We start from the raw sequence: 17,536 nt of genomic DNA on the forward strand, positions 1-17,536 counted from the left end.
GCACTTAGGTCGAATGCTCTGTAGTGGCTGCCCTGAAATTCTTACTAATTTTAGCTTTGAATCTGTGACTTGTAAACCAGACCACAGGACAGTGGAGCGCGCACCAGGGGCTTGGAGCCGCGACTCTTGTGCATCCTGCCCCCACTGTGTCTGGCTTGGGATCCCCACTGCTCACCCCTATGTCCCCTGGTGCCACAGCCCCTGTCACCTCCCTCTTCCTGTGTTGTGATCTGCTAGCTCCCTCCACACCTGATGTGGGCCTGGGCACAGGTGCAGGCACTGGGGGTGGCAGGGCTGGGTATGCCCACCCCATGGCATTTGAGGGTGGGATTCAAGGAAGCTGCCTTTTGGTCCCAGGCTGAGGGTACCAATCTGGTGGAGTTTCTTGCCCACTCATCCAGAGACTGAGTGTGCAGTGTGTACCAGCATGAAGGTTGCCATCCCTTGGGGATCGGCTGTCTGCTGTGGACAGGCGCTGTGGGCCCTCGGGAAGGGGCACTGACTTTCCCAACCCTGCCCAGCTTGGTGTTTTCATTTTGCATGGATTCTGGCAAGTAATGTAGCTGACCTGAACATGGGGCCTGCCACAGCCCACCAAAACCTCTGCACCCAAGAATAGCAGAGATGTAATAAAGAGATGAAACAGCAGAGAGGAAATGAAGCACATAGATAGCCCCACGGAGGCTCCTGCTTTCCCAGCACCATGCGCGATAGAAGACCTTTGTGCTCCAAGCAGTAAAGGGTTGAGCTGAAAGCAAGCTGGAACTGGGGGCCTTGGGTCAGGGATGACTTAGCACTGACCTGCACAGTGCAAAGGCCAGGTGAGAGCAGGCATCCACTGCGGGATACCAGCGTGGATAGACTGTGGCCCAGACGAGGCAGATCTGTACCCGTGTGTAAACCCACTTGGACAGATTAAACTCCTACCATCATATTAAATGGAGGTTTGAAGTAGAAAGTAAGTTTGTTTACAGACAAAGAATCCTCAAGGTCTTTCCTCAATTTATGACTTGCGGTTCATACCTGACACACTATCATCCCCAAAATGGGAAAAGGAGGTTGTAGAGGCATAGAATAAGAATGTGCAAGAAAAGGCATCATCCCGCAGATTGGGAGCTGAGAGCCTGGTCAGCCTGGCAACCAGCCTGAACCACTGTTCAGAGGGCCTAAATAGAGAACTCTGGATGTCACCCACAAGAGACAAATTACCCAGGCTCGTGTAACATCAGGACTAAGGCTGGTCAGAGGAAGCCACCCTAAGAAGCGGTGCCATGGCCCATTCAGAAACTCACTTATAAAAGAGTTGTTTAAACTGTTCATTAAAATATTTTGTTCTATCATGGATATGTTTCTTTTGCATTTTGTTTGGGAGAACACTTTTCTTAAAGTAACTTCACTAAAGCAGTTTAGGAATAAAACAAAAAAAAAAATGTTGGTTGCTAGGGGCACTGTCCCCGTGAAGGGTAAGATCAGTACTTGATGAAAGTGAGCAGGAGCTGAGTTAGAAAGACTGGAAGGAGCAAAGTATCAGGCAATACCTCAGCCTGATATTTTTACTGAAAAATCATTTTAAGATGTTTTTCTTTTTACCTACTTTTTCTGTAACAAGCATGCTGTCCTTGTGCATTTTTACAAGAGGGGTAAAACCTCTAAAAACAAGAGGAAACTGGAGGGACTCACAATACCTGTGGTGAAGGCTAATTTATGATTAGCCTTTCTCTGCATTTTGGAGGAGAGGAGGAATAAAGGCAGAAAAATCCCCAACATAGACTATCTGTCACATTCTGTTTTCATTAGCTGGATCCAGATGTAACTGAAAGAACAAAACATTCCCAGGGAGCAGCCGGAAAGATGTGGCAGCAGGGTGGTCCCCCACGGGGCCTGGGTCTTCAAAGGTAGAAAGTCCACCTGCAGGAGCCCTTCTCAAGTTGTCAACTTGGATTAGACGGCAGCTGACCCAGAGGACGCACCCCAGCAGGTTGCTGGGCTTTCGAGATTGCAGGGTGGGGGCAGGGAGTGGATTCTGTGGCCAGACTAGACCCATGTTTGTAAAACTTCTTACATAATCAAGTATGTTCCAGGTTGCAGCAAATGAGACAAAACTCAGATAAAACCCAAACCACTGCATCCAAAGTGCACGGATGGTTCCCTGGGGTTCCCTGGAACTGGATCTGACTTAGGGAGGGTTTCAACTTCTCCAGTTGGTGCCAAATCTACCATAAGAGAGAACTCCCGATACGGATGCAACTCAAACCTGTGATAAACTAGGACAGAAAAAGCCATTCAAAAAGCTGAAGCAGCTACACAGAACAAAAAGGAAGCAGAGACAAGCAGACTCAGAGAAAAATGGCATTTGATCACTCAGAGCAGATTACTGACTTATTCTTATGGAATCAGAGTGGAAAAAGGTTCTTCAGAAGGGGGTCAAGGCCCCCGTCCCATTTGAAAGAACATGCACCCTACTTGGCTGGGTGCCCTTCTTCACCGGTGTGGCCTCTATGTAAAGAGAATTGGACCCTGGTTCTCAGAAGCTTGTGTTTCCTCTCTGTCAGGGAGCCTGTTTAGCTCATGATGGGAATTTTGTCTTCAGCAGCATTGGTTTTCAAAATTCCTCACATGGACACAAAATTAAAAGGGAAGTGGAGTCCCTTTGGGATGTTTTATCTCATGAATCATCCGTCCCTTCCTGACTCTCCTGGGAATCCCATCCACACACAGAGGTCCCATTGACTCCTGTGGTCCCTGTCAAAGCCAACTTCAAGAATGGAAAAGATCAGCCCTCGTTGATTTCACGTTGGACTCACCAGCTAAATTCTATTGCTGGCAATGGTCAGATCAGCCTAGGATTAAAGAGACAGAAATACAAGAGCCTGCTATTCAAGTACTTGGGGGTTTCTAGCATTTGGACTGTAAATAGATCCAATAATTTATATGCAGACAGATGAATGGGCAATAGAGCTCTGTAGAGCTGTTGTTGTTGTTTTTAAACCTACTCTTTAGCCTGTTTGGGTAGTAACTAGGCTGTAAACACATGCAACTAAAGAAAGCCCTTTGTCAATTTTGATTTTTCTTTTAATATTAGAACAAGTAACAGAGTTTAAGGAAGTTCGTTGAAATCTGTGCAGTCCAAATCCTTTCCAGGGACACAGCAACTTCAGTTTTTAAAACACTTATCTGATTTAAATATTCAACAAGAAAAAGTATTTTTCATAAACAGGCTAGAACTGTTCTGTATACCTCACACTCCCAGGAAGAGGAGAGAGAGAACTGACTGATGGTCATCAGAAATTTTTTCTTTGGAAACATGAGTATTTCTGTGTTATTCATAAGTAACTGATTTGTACCCTCATTCATTCATCCATTCACTTTGTTCATTCACTGGACATCTGGTAAGTCCCTTCTTGTGCTAGGCCTAGGTGAAATTAGATTCCAGTTCTATGTAAGATGGGGTAGGTAGCCTTGTGTCTCCCACTGAACGCAGCTATAAAACCTGGACAGAATACATGGAGCAAGTATTCACCATGAAAAGCAAATAGTATTAGGTTGACTGGAGAAAAGACCAAATTTTGAAACACCACTGAAGGTGGTGAACCTGACATTTTTTTCCCACTAATATGCCCTGGCCTGGTCTCAAGGCAGCCTCAGACCTGGAGGGGAGCCTTGGCAAGGGTGCGAAATGAGGGGAGCCTTGGCAAGGGTGAGAAATGAAGGCTCCAGGAAGTGCCATTTAAATTCTCTGACATGAGGAATGGCAAAGGGCTTCCTGACATTCAGAGAGAACAGAGAAAATTCCCCACTTTTCTTTTTCCTTCCTTTGCTTTTCCTTAATCTCTCACATGATCCAGCCTGCAACAGCCCACAGGCACCTAAAAACTCCGAGGGAGAGGAGTTCTCCTCTCTGACTGGAAGAAGCGGCCCAAGAGAATAGCACAAATCCTATTACTTTTTTTCTACCTTCCAGTCCTTACAATGATGGATCTGATTCTTTTTCTGAAGTTCGAATGCTCATAGCTCTCACGCCTCACCATACCCTCTTCCCTTTCTGCCCCACATCTGGGCAAAACTGATAGAAAGCTCAGATACTCCTTTGTAACTAGCGGGCAGTTCACACTATGGAGCTCCAGCTCCCAAGAACTCACCCCAGCATCAGACTCCAGCATCACAAACACCAAGCCAGTCTCCTCACCTGGTTCTTGCAAACGATTTTCAGGCCAGCCTGAGAGCTCTCCCTGCTCTCTCCACAATGTATTAACCTTTTTCATGTCTCCTAGTTGCATCTAGCTGCATGTGTGGTATCACTGATCTTAATATCCAAAACAGAAAAATTGGGGATGGGGTTCTATCTCACTTGCACTGTGACCCTAACAGCTCCAGACATGGGTGCAGTTATGGGAAACACACAGCAGATGAGGGTCAAAAAGGGACACTCCAGGGAATCAGAGAGCTCCAGGGAGATCTCAGAAGATATCAGAGAGGAGGCAGACGAAGCGCTGCTCAAGTTGTTTAAAAATCTGGGCTTATTCTCCAGCTGTGTATGTGTGGATCTGACCCCGAAGAGTCAGTGAGGCACTGAGAAACCTACCACGGGTGAGATCACCGCCCATGCTAAGATTGGCCACTAGGTGGCGTACACACTGGATCAGAAGAGCGCCGCAAAGGCTTTGAAAACAGAACCAATATTGAAAACACCATCCACAGCAAGTTGGTCAGACCTTGCAGACTGAAACCAGCTAAGTTGATTGCCTGCTAAAACAGAAATGGCAACATTTTACAGGATTCAAACAAGGCTCAGAGTCTTATAATATCATTTCAAAATGTCCAGGATACCATTATTCAAATTATTCAGCATATCAAGAACCAGGAAAATCTTAACTCAAAAAATATATATAATTGTCAAACTCCATAAACTGTATACATAAAGTCAGATTTGCTGAATGTCAAAAAAATTTTAATTATTACAATGCAAAAAATTTTAATAATGTCATTTGTCTACAAGAAGCTCACAATCTAGGGCTGGAAATAGAATTAAAAAATGGATAATGACATAACCTTTACCACCTATGACTTTTTTTTTGTTTTTGTTCAGTCACTAAGTCGTGTCCGACTCTGCAACCTCATGAACTGCAGCACGCCGGGCTTCCCTGTCCTTCACTATCTCCTGGAGTTTGCTCAAATTCATGTCCATTGAGTTGGTGCTGCCATCCAACCATCTCATCCTCTGTCGCCCCCTTCTTCTCCTGCCCTCAATCTTCCCAACATCAGGGTCTTTTCCGATGAGTCGGCTCTTCATATCAGGTGGCCACAATATTGGCGCTTCAGCTTCAGCACCAGTCCTTCCAGTGAATATTCAGGGTTGATGTCAGGACAGGATAACATGGATGCACGGGACACCTAACTCAGTCTGGAGAGGAGGGCATTAAGCACAGATGCTTAAGTCTTAAAGAATAAGGAGGCAAAGAGAAGGTAGGTAAAGAAGCAGAAGGTATTCACACCTAAATAAGGGGCTTCAGGAGCAAAGATAGAAGGTCTAGTGGGCATGAGGAACTATAAAAGTTTTGTTTTGTTGAGGTTCTAGCTGCCAAGTGGGATGCCCAGAATCCAGCCATGGAAGTCTTCACCATATACTACACTTAACCTGATAAATCATCATATCTAGAATCTGATCTTAGTTCTGTCAACATTAACACAATGATCATAATGAAACCATGGCATCCCTCTGCATCTTGGCTTCTTGTGGGAAAAAACTACAGGTGTGTGACCGATATCAGTGTGGTCCCCTCTTTCCCAGCCTCCTTTGCAATTGGGTTGGCTGCAGGATCCATTCTGCCTACAGGATCTGAGTGGAAGTGATTCATGAAATGCTCAGGGCTTGGATGTCTAAAGTAGTCAGGTGCCTTTCCTGAATTCTCTTCCCTTTCCCATGGACTTTTCAGGCCATGTGTTGAAGGGACATGAAACAAGATGGAAGGAACCTGTATCACTCAGTCATCACTTGGAGGAGAATGTTTCTGATTAGAAACATCTGTAAAGGAGTTTGCCCAAGGGAGCAATCAACTTTTCTTCTGTTAAGCCACTGAGATTTCAGTTTATTAATGCATCATAGTCTAGCCTATCTGACTGATACAGTTTCTCCATTTCCTTATCAAGAGCAAGAGAGCCACCCCCTAAAGTCTTTTCCAGCTCCATAAATTCAACTTAATCTAGAGAAGGCTCTCCTCCAGTTATCTGGCTTCTTCTTGGTGCTTTGCCTAAATTTCCTGGGATCAGTCCTGCCTATACTCTTCCTTTCCAGGATAATTCTGCATCTTCCCTTGGAGAAAGGAGATGTTGCCAGAGACACCAGGACTGCATAGGCTCTCAGAGTTCACCTCGTATACCTTTCTACTGCCTGACTCATGTCTCCAACACCTGCTATGTGGTGGTCCAGGGCCTGCTTGAAAATCTCTAGTAACTGGAAACTCGTGACTCTGACTATACAAAAGTTCTTCCTCCCTCAACATTCTAAATAAGGAAAACATTGCCCATAATTTATAATCCCCGTGGACTGTGCTTAAATCCCCCTATTTTATTTTTCAAATATTCCATTCAAATGAATGAGTTGTAATTCTGTTTGGGACATCTCAGCCTTTTCCTGTCCTCTTCTCATCATGACAATAGTTCTTTTTTTCTTTATACAAAGAACTATTTATTTGGTGAGGTTGCATGGCCTGTGTGTGACAGTCCAGAAATGATTCTTATATCCATCAACTCCCTTATCCCCATGGGTAAAGAGCTTTCTTTGAAAGAAGCTTGTCCATAATGTCAAGGACAAGATCTGATGAGCAATGGTTGTCTTGCAGTTCACATCCTTGGAAATTTCAAGTTTCTCTGTATGTCCTGGGATTTCTCTGAAACCACAAACATCCTTTAAAAGTCAGCACACCTAAACAAGAAAAGAGAAGGGAAACATCTTCATCTAGATGGAAAATTTTAACATGAAAGCTTTTTGCAGTGAGGGACTCAGCATTCCTTGATGCAATGTGTTTTGTGGATAATGCTAAACAGTCCTTGCGTAATGTCAAGCATAATCCATGAAAAAACAATAAACTGGACTGCATCAAAATTAAACTTTTGCTCTGTATGGAAAAACTACCAGAAGTGTGAAAAGACAAATTCCACGTGGGAGAAAACATTTGCAAACCACAAAGGTGACAGAGGACTAGTATCTAGAATAGAGAGAGAACTCTCAAACGCAAAAGTGAAAAGTAAGTCATTCAACTAGAAAATGGGCAAAGACACGAACAGACGTTTCACCAAATGGTGGCAAATAAGCACATGAAGTTCAGTTCAGTTCAGTCGCTCAGTTGTGTCTGACTCTTTGCGACCCCATGGACTGCAGCACGCCAGGCCTCCCTGTCCATCACCAACTCCTGGAGTTTACTCAAACTCATGTCCACTGAGTCAGTGATGGCATCCAACCATCTCATCCTCTGTCGTCCCCTTCTCCTCCTGCCTTCAATTTTTCCCAGCATCAGGGTCTTTTCCAGTGAGTCAGCTCTCCGCATCAGGTGGCCAAAGTATTGGAGTTTTAGCTTCAGCATCAGTCCTTTCAATGAATATTCAGGACTGATTTCCTTTAGGATGGGCTGGTTGGATCTCCTTGCAGTCCAGGGGACTCTCAAGAGTCTTCTCCAACACCACAGTTCAAAAGCATCAATTCTTCTGCGCTCAGCTTTCTTTACAGTCCAACTCTCACATCCATACATGACCACTGGAAAAACCATAGCCTTGACTAGATGGACCTTTGTTGGCAAAGTAATGTCTCTGCATTTTAATATTCTGTCTAGGTTGGCCATAACTTTTCTTCCAAGGAGAAAGCATCTTTTAATTTCATGGCTGCAGTCACCATCTGCAGTGATTTTGGAGCCCCCCAAGATAAAGTCTGCCACTGTTTCCACTGTTTCTCCATTTATTTGGAAACCCCTGGAGTAACAGGCAAATTTGGCCTTGGAGTACAGAATGAAGCAGGGCAAAGGCTAATAGAGTTTTGCCAAGAGAATGCACTGGTCATAGCAAACACCCTCTTCCAACAACACAAGAGAAGACTCTACACATGGACATCACCAGATGGTCAACACTGAAATCAGACTGATTATATTCTTTGCAGCCAAAGATGGTGAAGCTCTATACAGTCAGCAAAAACAAGATTGGAAGCTGACTGTGGCTCAGATCATGAACTCCTTATTGCCAAATTCAGACTTAAATCGAAGAAAGTAGGGAAAACCACTAGACCATTCAGGTATGACCTAAATCAAATCCCTAATGATTATACAGTGGAAGTGAGAAATAGATTTAAGGGACTAGATCTGATAGACAGAGTGCCTGATGACCTATGGATGGAGGTTCGTGACACTGTACAGGAGACAGGGAGCATGATCATCCCCAAGAAAAAGAAATGCAAAAAAGCAAAATGGCTGAGGAGGCCTTACAAATAGCTGTGAAAAGAAGAGAAGCAAAAAGTAAAGGAGAAAAGGAAAGCACATGAAAGGCAAAATAAAAGGTGTTTACTTAGCCATTAGGAAAATGCAAATTATAACCACAATGTGCTATCAATACACTAAAACAGAAGAGACTGACAACACCAAATGCTGGTGAGGATGTAGAGAAACTGAATCACTCACACATTGCTCTGTGTGATTTTTTGCATTTTTACAAATGCAAAAACGGTACAGCCCCTCTGGAAAATAGTTCAGCATTTTCTTTAAAAACTAAACACGCACTAACCATACAACTCAACAATTCCACTGCTGGACATTTATCCAGAGAAATGACAATGTATGTTTACACAAAAATATGTACATCAATGTTTATAGGAGTTTATTCCTAATAATCAAAATCTGGTAACACTCCAGATGGTAAAACAAATTGTGGTACAAACATTGACACGTGCAACAGCCTGGTGAATCTCCAGAGAATTATGCTGCATGAAAAAAGCTAGTTCCCAAAGATTACACATTGCATGATTACACTTATATTGTTAAGATGACTAATTATTGAAATGGAGAATAGATTAGTGGTTGTCAAGAGGTTAAGGATGGGGTTGGACATCAGGCATGAGTGAAGCTGCAGCTTGCCCTCCATCTCCTATTGCTGATGACCCTTCAGCTCTACCCTCTCCCACCTCCCCTTCTTCCTTCAGTCAGTAACTCTTCTTGCCTGTTCACTTGATGCCAGTCCCTGTGTGCCAGCCATTATAATGTACTCCTGTACTTTTCAAGGTGCTGTACTGTGAAATTAAAATTGTTTTACTTTAAAAAGCAAAAAAAAAATAAAAAGGATGGGGTTGGAGCGGGCAGGGAGGTAGGTGTGGTTATAAAAGCCCAACAAGAGGGAAGGATCCTGGTGATGATGGAAACGTTCCAGATCTTGCATGTATCACTGTCAACAATGTGGCTGTGATATTGTATTACCATTTTGGAAGGTATTACCATGCAGGGGGTACTGGGTAAACAGTATACAGAATATCTCTGTATTATTTTGTACAATCATCTGTAAACCTATATATAAAAAGATTAACAAAACCACTCCCCATGCCTGGGTTGCAGTCCATACCTGGTAAATTACAATACTGAGAGATGGGAGCCAGGCATCAGTAATTTTTAAAGATGGCCAGGTGATTCCAGTGGGCAGCAAATTTGGGGACCACTGAATTGAGCATTTCAGAAGCCTCTAAGGAGATAATCTAAGAAGAATGAGAAAAAACAAATAAACAGTTTTCCTAAAGTTCTGTTAGAGGCATCTTTGCAAAAGAGAATGGCAGAAGCATCCTATTACATTTTGGGCACAGCCCCAGACAATTTGAGGGAGAAGCCCTGACTGTTTCTTATTCATCTCACAGGCTCCTAGCATTGAGTTTTCCCTAACTGAAAACTCCAGCCTCCATGCCAGCATTATGAACCACTTTACTAATTGTATTAACTGACAAAAAAAATTTGATAAATAGTTCAGTTTCTTCCTATCCAGCTTTATCCCAATGATCTTTATTAAATCCAGCCTGAGAAGTGAGTTATATAAACGCTGATAGAAGTTCCAGGGCCTCCCCAGGTATTACAGGTATGTGGTTGTTTTAAAATTAACTACCCATCCACACCAGGTTGGAATTTCAGAAACTAATATTCACTTCCCTTTTTTCCATGACATTTGTTAGAGATACCACTTAAACTTGCTCTAAGAATTGGTATGAAGTATAAGATGAAAAGAGAGAAAGAGGCTGAAACTTTCTTTAAGTTTGGACCCAATTTCACCTTTACAGGGAGTCCTACTACACTGATGAGTGGATTTTCAGAATGTTCCTCCATTGCATGTTTCCAAATGTTATCATGCCCTCTTTTTTGACCTAAGTCTTCTCTTGGGACTTTTTCTTTTAAATTAAAAACACTGTTTAAAAGGCATGATCAGAGCAACATTAAAGTAATGAGAAAAGGCAGCCTTATCGGATAAGATAGTCTGCTTTTCCTCAAAGATGCCATTTTTATTGCATTAAGGGTTGCTTACTCAAAGATATCTGAAGAAGAAACACAAATTAACTCTGTACATCAAGTCCTCTTTCTCACATCTGTTTGATTTTTACACTACTAGTACAGAATTGGCTCCATGGAGACCCACAGAATAGGAAAAATGAGCTATCTTTAATATTTGTTTTTTTTATTCCAAGAAATCTTTAGGGTAAGATGAAGTTAGACAGAGATGCTAGTGAATGAATGTAAATCCATTTTACCATTCTTTTACTGCTAAGCAGGACAGAAGAGTCAGGAGTCATCTCCTCTGCAACAGAGGTGCTTGTGGATTTAAGCATACACAGATGCAAAGCATTCAACTCAGTTAAGAACAACCAATGGAAACAAAGCAATGCACAAGGTTACCTCTCACCCCATAATGGAAATTTCCCTTCAGCAACACCTGGAGGCTGCACAGTCAAGACGATTTAAATAAAAGACTCAGAGGCAGGAAACCCGCGCTCACCCCAGCTCTTTATGAACACAGCTTGTTGCTGCACCAATTTACTCTGCCTCTATTCACTACTCTAGTCCCACCCTCCTTTGGCTCTCACCAGGCATGGAGCCCTTCCCATCCAGCCCCCCTGCAAGGGCCTTTGCTCAGGCCATTCCTGCTGCCTGCAATGAGGACCCCCCTGACTCCTTGCTGCTGGCTCCCTCTCCGACTTCAGGTTTCAATTATAATATCCCTTCCCACTCCCCTCTCTCCAGAGTCAGTCTCTAACTCTGAGTCCTATTCTCAGACTCCTATTCTAGGGCTTGACATCTTGGGGGGCATCCCACAGGTCTGCAAGCCTTGTAGTTGTCCAGCCTGGAGACAGCGACAGAGACTTGGGTGGTTTATTGGACGGGGAAATCCTACACAGGGTCCTGGAGCAACAACTCAACACAACCGATGGACAGTACACGACAACAGCCTTTGCTACTCAGGGGAGGAGGAGGCTACCATTTACAGGCAGAACTGACGTCAGTTTCCAGGGACTATTTAAGCCCTATAATTAAGAGGACTGAGTATTGATGTGAGTGAAGCAGAGGCTGGTGGAGCAGGGGATGTACACAGAGCAAGAGAATAGCCATCTTGCATGGCCTGACCATATAACATCTAACAGATAATTATTTGTGAAATTAATAAATGCTTTCCCTGAAAAATTAATACATGCTTCCTCCAGCTAGAAGAGTAGATACCCTAACATTCCTTAGGACGATTTTAGTGACTAATAAAAACTGACTACATTTTTCTTTTGGCCTCACCATGTAGCATGTGGGATCTTAATTTGCGGACCAGAGATCGAACCCCTGCCCCTTGCCTTGGGAGCACAGAGTCTCAACCATTGAATCTCCAGGAAAGTCCTGACTACATTTTAAATTAAACATGCACCCCCATATGATATCTAAATACAGAGACTACAGTGATCAGCTCAAGCCATTCAGGATCTGAGACCACTTTCTAAAGATGATATGTAGGCTACTCATTTAAGGATTCAGTGATCTGTGAGCCAGACCTGACCACTCTTGTTTCACAGCTTTTTTCCTCCTCCACTCAATTCCATGCATCTATTCTCTGTCCCATCACCCATTAGAGACATCTCTACTGCCTTATGTGTCATAAGGACCATTGAAAGTAGATTTTAAAGTCTTGGAGAGCAAGGACCACTCTTTTAATAATAATAGCAAGCACTATTAAGTATTTCCTCTGTACCAGTCAAAATGTTATGTGCTTTCCTGTATTAATAAAATATGCAGTGGAGCCATGATTGGAGCCCACGCACAACGACTGCAGAGCCGGTATACATACTCTTCTTTAACCTGGATCTGACACTTCTCAACTGTCAGCATGAGCTCTGGCAAGTTGCCTCAGTTTCCTCTTCTGTAAAATGGGGATGACTCAGTATCAATCTCAGACGGTTAGTGAGAGGATTAAATGCTTAGAAGGTGGCCGGCCCACTAGACTCATTAAATGTTAGTTGTTATCATTATTGTTTATGGTTACGTCAAATATTCTAGGAAACCTCTCAGTCTTGGTTTTAGCACGGAAAGTCCCGTTCTCGGCAAAAGTTCAAAATGAGTCTAGAACGCAGGCGTAGGTAAACGAAGGTAAAGGAGTCAGATGTACCTTGCTCATTCTCCATCGCCTGCCTCTTTCAGAGCCCACCTTAAAATTCCTCCTTATATCCTGGAACTGACCCTTTCCCTCGCCACAATATTTCAGGAACCGGTACTCCTTAGTCTACAGGTCGTAGTACAGAAAGCATTACTTTTTTTGTACATTCTTTTACGCAGACCACCTATCTGTTTTCTAAGAGCAAATTATTTCGTGTCAGACCGTTCTTTAGTCTATCAAGGTTTAAAAAGTCCCGGCTATCTGAACGAAACGAGAGCATCTAGTGCCCCCTGCCGCCTTTCGTAGGTAAGGCACCCAAACAAGAAACGCTCGACTCAGACCGTGAACTTTCGCTTATCAAGTTCTAAATAGAAATCGGTATAAATATCCTAAAATTGAAGTTAAGATTCCCGTTTTATCTTTTCTAGAATTCAATGCCCTGAAATTCATCTGTTTACTTTGCCTATGCAAAAAAAAAAAAAAAAAAGACTCTAGCTTAATTGTACTTTTCTCATTTACCTTTGCTTTCCTTAAATTCGACTGTAGCTGTTTTGACTTGGGGATTTATTTGTACTGGTTTTTGTCTTACTCTTGGCTCGCTTTCACTTCCGTGAAGCCTGAGGCTAAGGCCCGGTTGAGGCGTCGGCTGGCGGAGGTAAGCTCCGCCGGCTTCACCGGCCTTGGGAACCCTCCGACGCGCCCGGAGAACCCTCTGACGCGTGTCGACCACTCAGCTTTCTCAGACGCCGAACTTCCCCGGATTTATAGAGCGCGCCGTTGGACCCAATGGGACGCCGGCGCACGACTGAGTGTCAGATGAGCTTAACCAATGAGCATGCGAGTTAGGCGATATGGGCCCGCCCACCTCGGCCTTATCAGCGGTCTGCTGGTTGCTCACGACCAAAGAAGATGGTCCCGAGTGTGGTCTGGGCTGTGACCGGTGCCCACGAGCGGGCTACGCGGCGTCCTTGCCGGGGAGGGTACAGCTGGATCTGCTATGGGGGTCAGAAGCAGGTCAGGGCGAGCAGCCGGTGGAGACGATGCGCCCAGCCGAGAACAGGCACGGGGCCGCCAGAGAACCTTCCAAGAGCGAGCAGGGCGCGGGTAGGGGCTGGGAAACTCGAGAGTCCCTGGGTGGCCTTGGGCATCGTCCCCAAGCCGCCTGACCTAGAGGGTAGGAGGCCGGGAGTCAAGTGTGCGCTCGGACTGGGGCTGAGCCAAGTCCTGCCGTGCCCCAGCGAAGACCTCCATCCCCCCGCACGTTCTCCCCTCCAGCTGGGAACGGACTCACCGTGTGACCGCAGTCTCTGCCTCAGGAAGGCCACGCTTCCTGACAGCGACATCTGAGCACAGAGGAAGACAGGGATAGACGGTAGCACTTTGATAAGAGGGTGTCTTACAGTTGTGACCGCCGGCCCGGCCAGGTTGCCCTTTCTTTCCCCTTCCAGCTTGGAGGGGCTGCGGTCTTGAGTTTTGTTAGGGCTTCTGTGGAGTTGAGATCTCAGTAAGGAGGTGGTGTAGCTTTGTTAACTGTCTTTCCAAAATGAAATCTTTCGTCTTCAGGGTGAGTGAGAATGGACTTTTGCTGCCGATTGTGGCTTTATTTGTAATCCTTCCAGTGAAAACTTTGGGAGATCCAGCCCTTCCTTAGCTCGTGGATTTCTAGTAAGACATTCAAAGCTCATGACTTCCTTGTAAGACTTCTTGTGGCCATGTGTCTCACCCGACCTTTTCAGAAAATTATTCATTGGTGACATAAGCTGGGACACCCAGCCTGTGTATTAACTGTCATGTTTTGTATCAGGAGAGTGCTAGTTTTAACTTTTTTTTTTTTTAATAACACTGAGTATTGTGACCATGTTTTCTAAGAGGTCAGATAACGAAAATGAGAACGATTATACTACCAATGCAAGCATTACCCCGTCACCAAAAAAATGCTAAACAATTGTGTTATGTTAACTTCCCTGGTGGCTCAGAAGGTAAAGTGTCTGCCTACAATGCAGGAGCTGCTGCTGCTAAGTCGCTTCAGTCGTGTCCAACTCTGTGACCCCATAGATGGCAGCCCACCAGGCTCCCCCGTCCCTGGGATTCTCCAGGCAAGAACACTGGAGTGGGTTGCCATTTCCTTCTCCAGTGCATGAAAGTGAAAAGTGAAAATGAAGTCGCTCAGTCGTGTCGGACTCTTAAGGAACCCATGGACTGTAGCCCACCAGGTTCCTCCATTCATGGGATTTTCCAGGCAAGAGTACTGGAGTGGGGTGTCAGTCGGGAAGATCTTCTGGAGAAGGAATTGGCAACCCACTCCAGTATTCTTGCCTGGACAATCCCATGGATGGAGAAGCCTGGTAGGCTACAGTCCATGGGGTGGTCAGACACAACTGAGCAACTTCACTTTCACTCTTATGTTAATAGCAAATGGAAGGACATGTACAGTTGGATCGAAAGGGGTGGGTGGTGGTAAATAATCCACACAGAGCATCCTGTACAGTGTGTGGGAAAGACTTTGGGATTGGGCATAGTGGAGAAGGGGATGTGAAAGCACATTTGGAGATTGAATCTGGCAAGTTCAGAATGAGAGAGGTGAGAGCTTCCAAACAAGCCAAAAGTGTTGTCTTTTTGGGAAATGAAATCAGCCTCCAGTCAAAAGTATCAACAGCAACTGCTGAATTAGGGTGGGTGTCCCACATGAACAGACATGCCTTGTCCTTTGGGTGCCTTGATTATTTTATGAAACTGAGTACAGTCACTTTTCCTGATTCAGAGGCAGTGACCAAAATATCCTGTGGTTATATGATGAATTTACAGATGTCAGCAGCTGGGCTGTCACAACAAGCCTGTGGAAACAGTGGGTGGACGTTTTTGAAGAAATGGAAATGAATTCCTACAAATCTAAAAACTTGTCGTTGCTAATATGTAAAATTCCAAGTATTCCATGTTCAAACATTTGTGTTGAGTGGATATTTAGCTTAATATCATCACATTGGACTGAGCCTCAGTGTCACGTGAGCATGAGACCAGAGCTGCAGGTCAGAGTGAATTTGACTTTTGACCGTGTTTATCCAGTTTTACCACTGCATCAAAGAGAAGGATGTCCTGAAGGCTGCAAGCAACTCAGAAAAGTATTATTGGTAAAGATGACAGAAATAATGAAAATATTCTACTGTATCTTGGGACAGAAAGAAATATGTCATCTTTTAAATATGGGAAATACCTGTTTAATCTTATTCATGTTTTCCTTTTAAAGTTTTACCTTATGTATCTTATTTATATATTTGTATTTAAAATAACCACAATGTGTCTACTTTAGAGATAAATGGTACACATGTATTGAGATGCTTGTTCAAAATTTGTTTTACTGATGAGCAGAGAGAGGCCTAAATGATAAGTAACCACTTGGGATCTGGAAGAAGAAAAGAATCAAGGACCTGACACAGGCTTTGTCATTTGTTTAAAAATCAACAAGTCCCTTATGATGTTGGTTTCTATCAATCAGTCTCCCAAAGCCAGGATGCCCCTGGAAGAAAGGATACAAACTGAGTTTCTGCACATTTGAAAATGAGGACCAGGCTCAGGATCACAGAGCACTTACTGATGTGCAAACGTTCTTGGAGGTCCTGCATGAACAGCCCATCTGCAAGTCAGTCGGGCTCTCAGCCCTGCCCTTCTTCCCTTCACGTTCACCAGATACAACTTAGGAAACCCCGCATTACTGGGGACTGGGAGTTCTGCAAATCCAAAGGGGCCTAAGGACAGAAATCAGGAATTGGAGAACCTGGATGGGAAAAATAAGTTTCTGTGTTCACCAATCTCTAACTGAAATTTAACATTTGTTTCTATTAGGAAAATAGGAAGCAAACCAAGAAGTACTGGTACCTGTGACTGTGTCATCCCCAGGAATCACAGATATTCACATGCTACAGATACCTCAAAGTATTATATGCACCACTACTTGGAAGTTACGGTAATTATTATACCCACTCCTAGATCCCGTGATTTAATAATGAAGCACATCTTTAGCATAGATTTAAATGTTTACTACTTTAATAACTTTCCTTCTTTGGATAACTTTATTTCAATAAAACTGGCTTCCCTGGCAATCCTTGGATTGTATTTTATCTTGTACGTTTCTCCAGGAGTAGTGGCACATTGGAAGTTAAGTCTCTGCTGTGGATAATGAGCAGACAGCTTTACAAAAAAGGTAAAGGTGAATAGATTTTGCTGCACCCTCACCTTGGGCTCTAACCTTCCCATTAGATGGAGTAGGTGGCAGTTGGTGGCATGTAAGCTGAGAGGACAGTGGCCCCTTTGCCTAAGAACTTTCCTGTTCCCACATGTTGTTCACGTTACTCTTTTTTTTAGATGAAAATACCTTGAGTAGGAATACCCTGCTTTCAGCCTCTAAGACCTCAGTGACAGGGCTGGAAGGGATCTCAGCATCATAAATCCAGGCTCTGGGGTTCAGGGGTAACTTATTTACTTGAGAAGGGGGATCATATTAGTTAAAGATATTGAGGCATCCCAAGATAATTTTTGGTTTTATTCTGGATAAAGAAAGTGTCCTGGGAGTCTTGGGAGAGAGAAAAAGGGAAGGAGGGAGGAAGGAAAAGAGAGACACACACACACGTGGGCGTGCACACGCGTGGGAGAACACACACACAAGGGTGCCAGCATGCACTGGGCTAAGGATGGCATAGAAAGGGATGAGGAGAGCTGGAAGAACTCAGCACCAAACTCCAGGACACCACTTCTCCATCCACATTCCAGCGCCTGACATCAACTCTCCTATGAATCTCCCAGAACCCTGTTAACTCCCCCGGCCCACCTTAGACTTCTCAGAAGTTAGATACAGTTACACTGCTTCCTTGAAGCACTTTTAAACACAAGGAGTAGATTCAGCAAA

General features: G+C 44.1%; 1 long non-coding RNA gene across 1 annotated transcript; it reads right to left on the reverse strand.

Annotated features, from left to right (window-relative positions):
- Window positions 1-4,926: 4,926 nt before the first annotated feature.
- Window positions 4,927-13,439, reverse strand: LOC147346961 (uncharacterized). Its single transcript, XR_015152053.1, has 2 exons — window positions 13,156-13,439; window positions 4,927-6,922 (listed from the first exon to the last, which is right to left on the reverse strand). It is a non-coding gene; the product is annotated as an uncharacterized LOC147346961 (long non-coding RNA).
- Window positions 13,440-17,536: the final 4,097 nt, after the last annotated feature.

The sequence above is a fragment of the Bos grunniens genome, chromosome 23 (assembly GCF_055505025.1).
Source record: "Bos grunniens cultivar Pamir isolate PY7600 chromosome 23, Bosgru_T2T1.0, whole genome shotgun sequence".
In the NCBI taxonomy this organism is placed as follows: domain Eukaryota; kingdom Metazoa; phylum Chordata; class Mammalia; order Artiodactyla; family Bovidae; genus Bos; species Bos grunniens.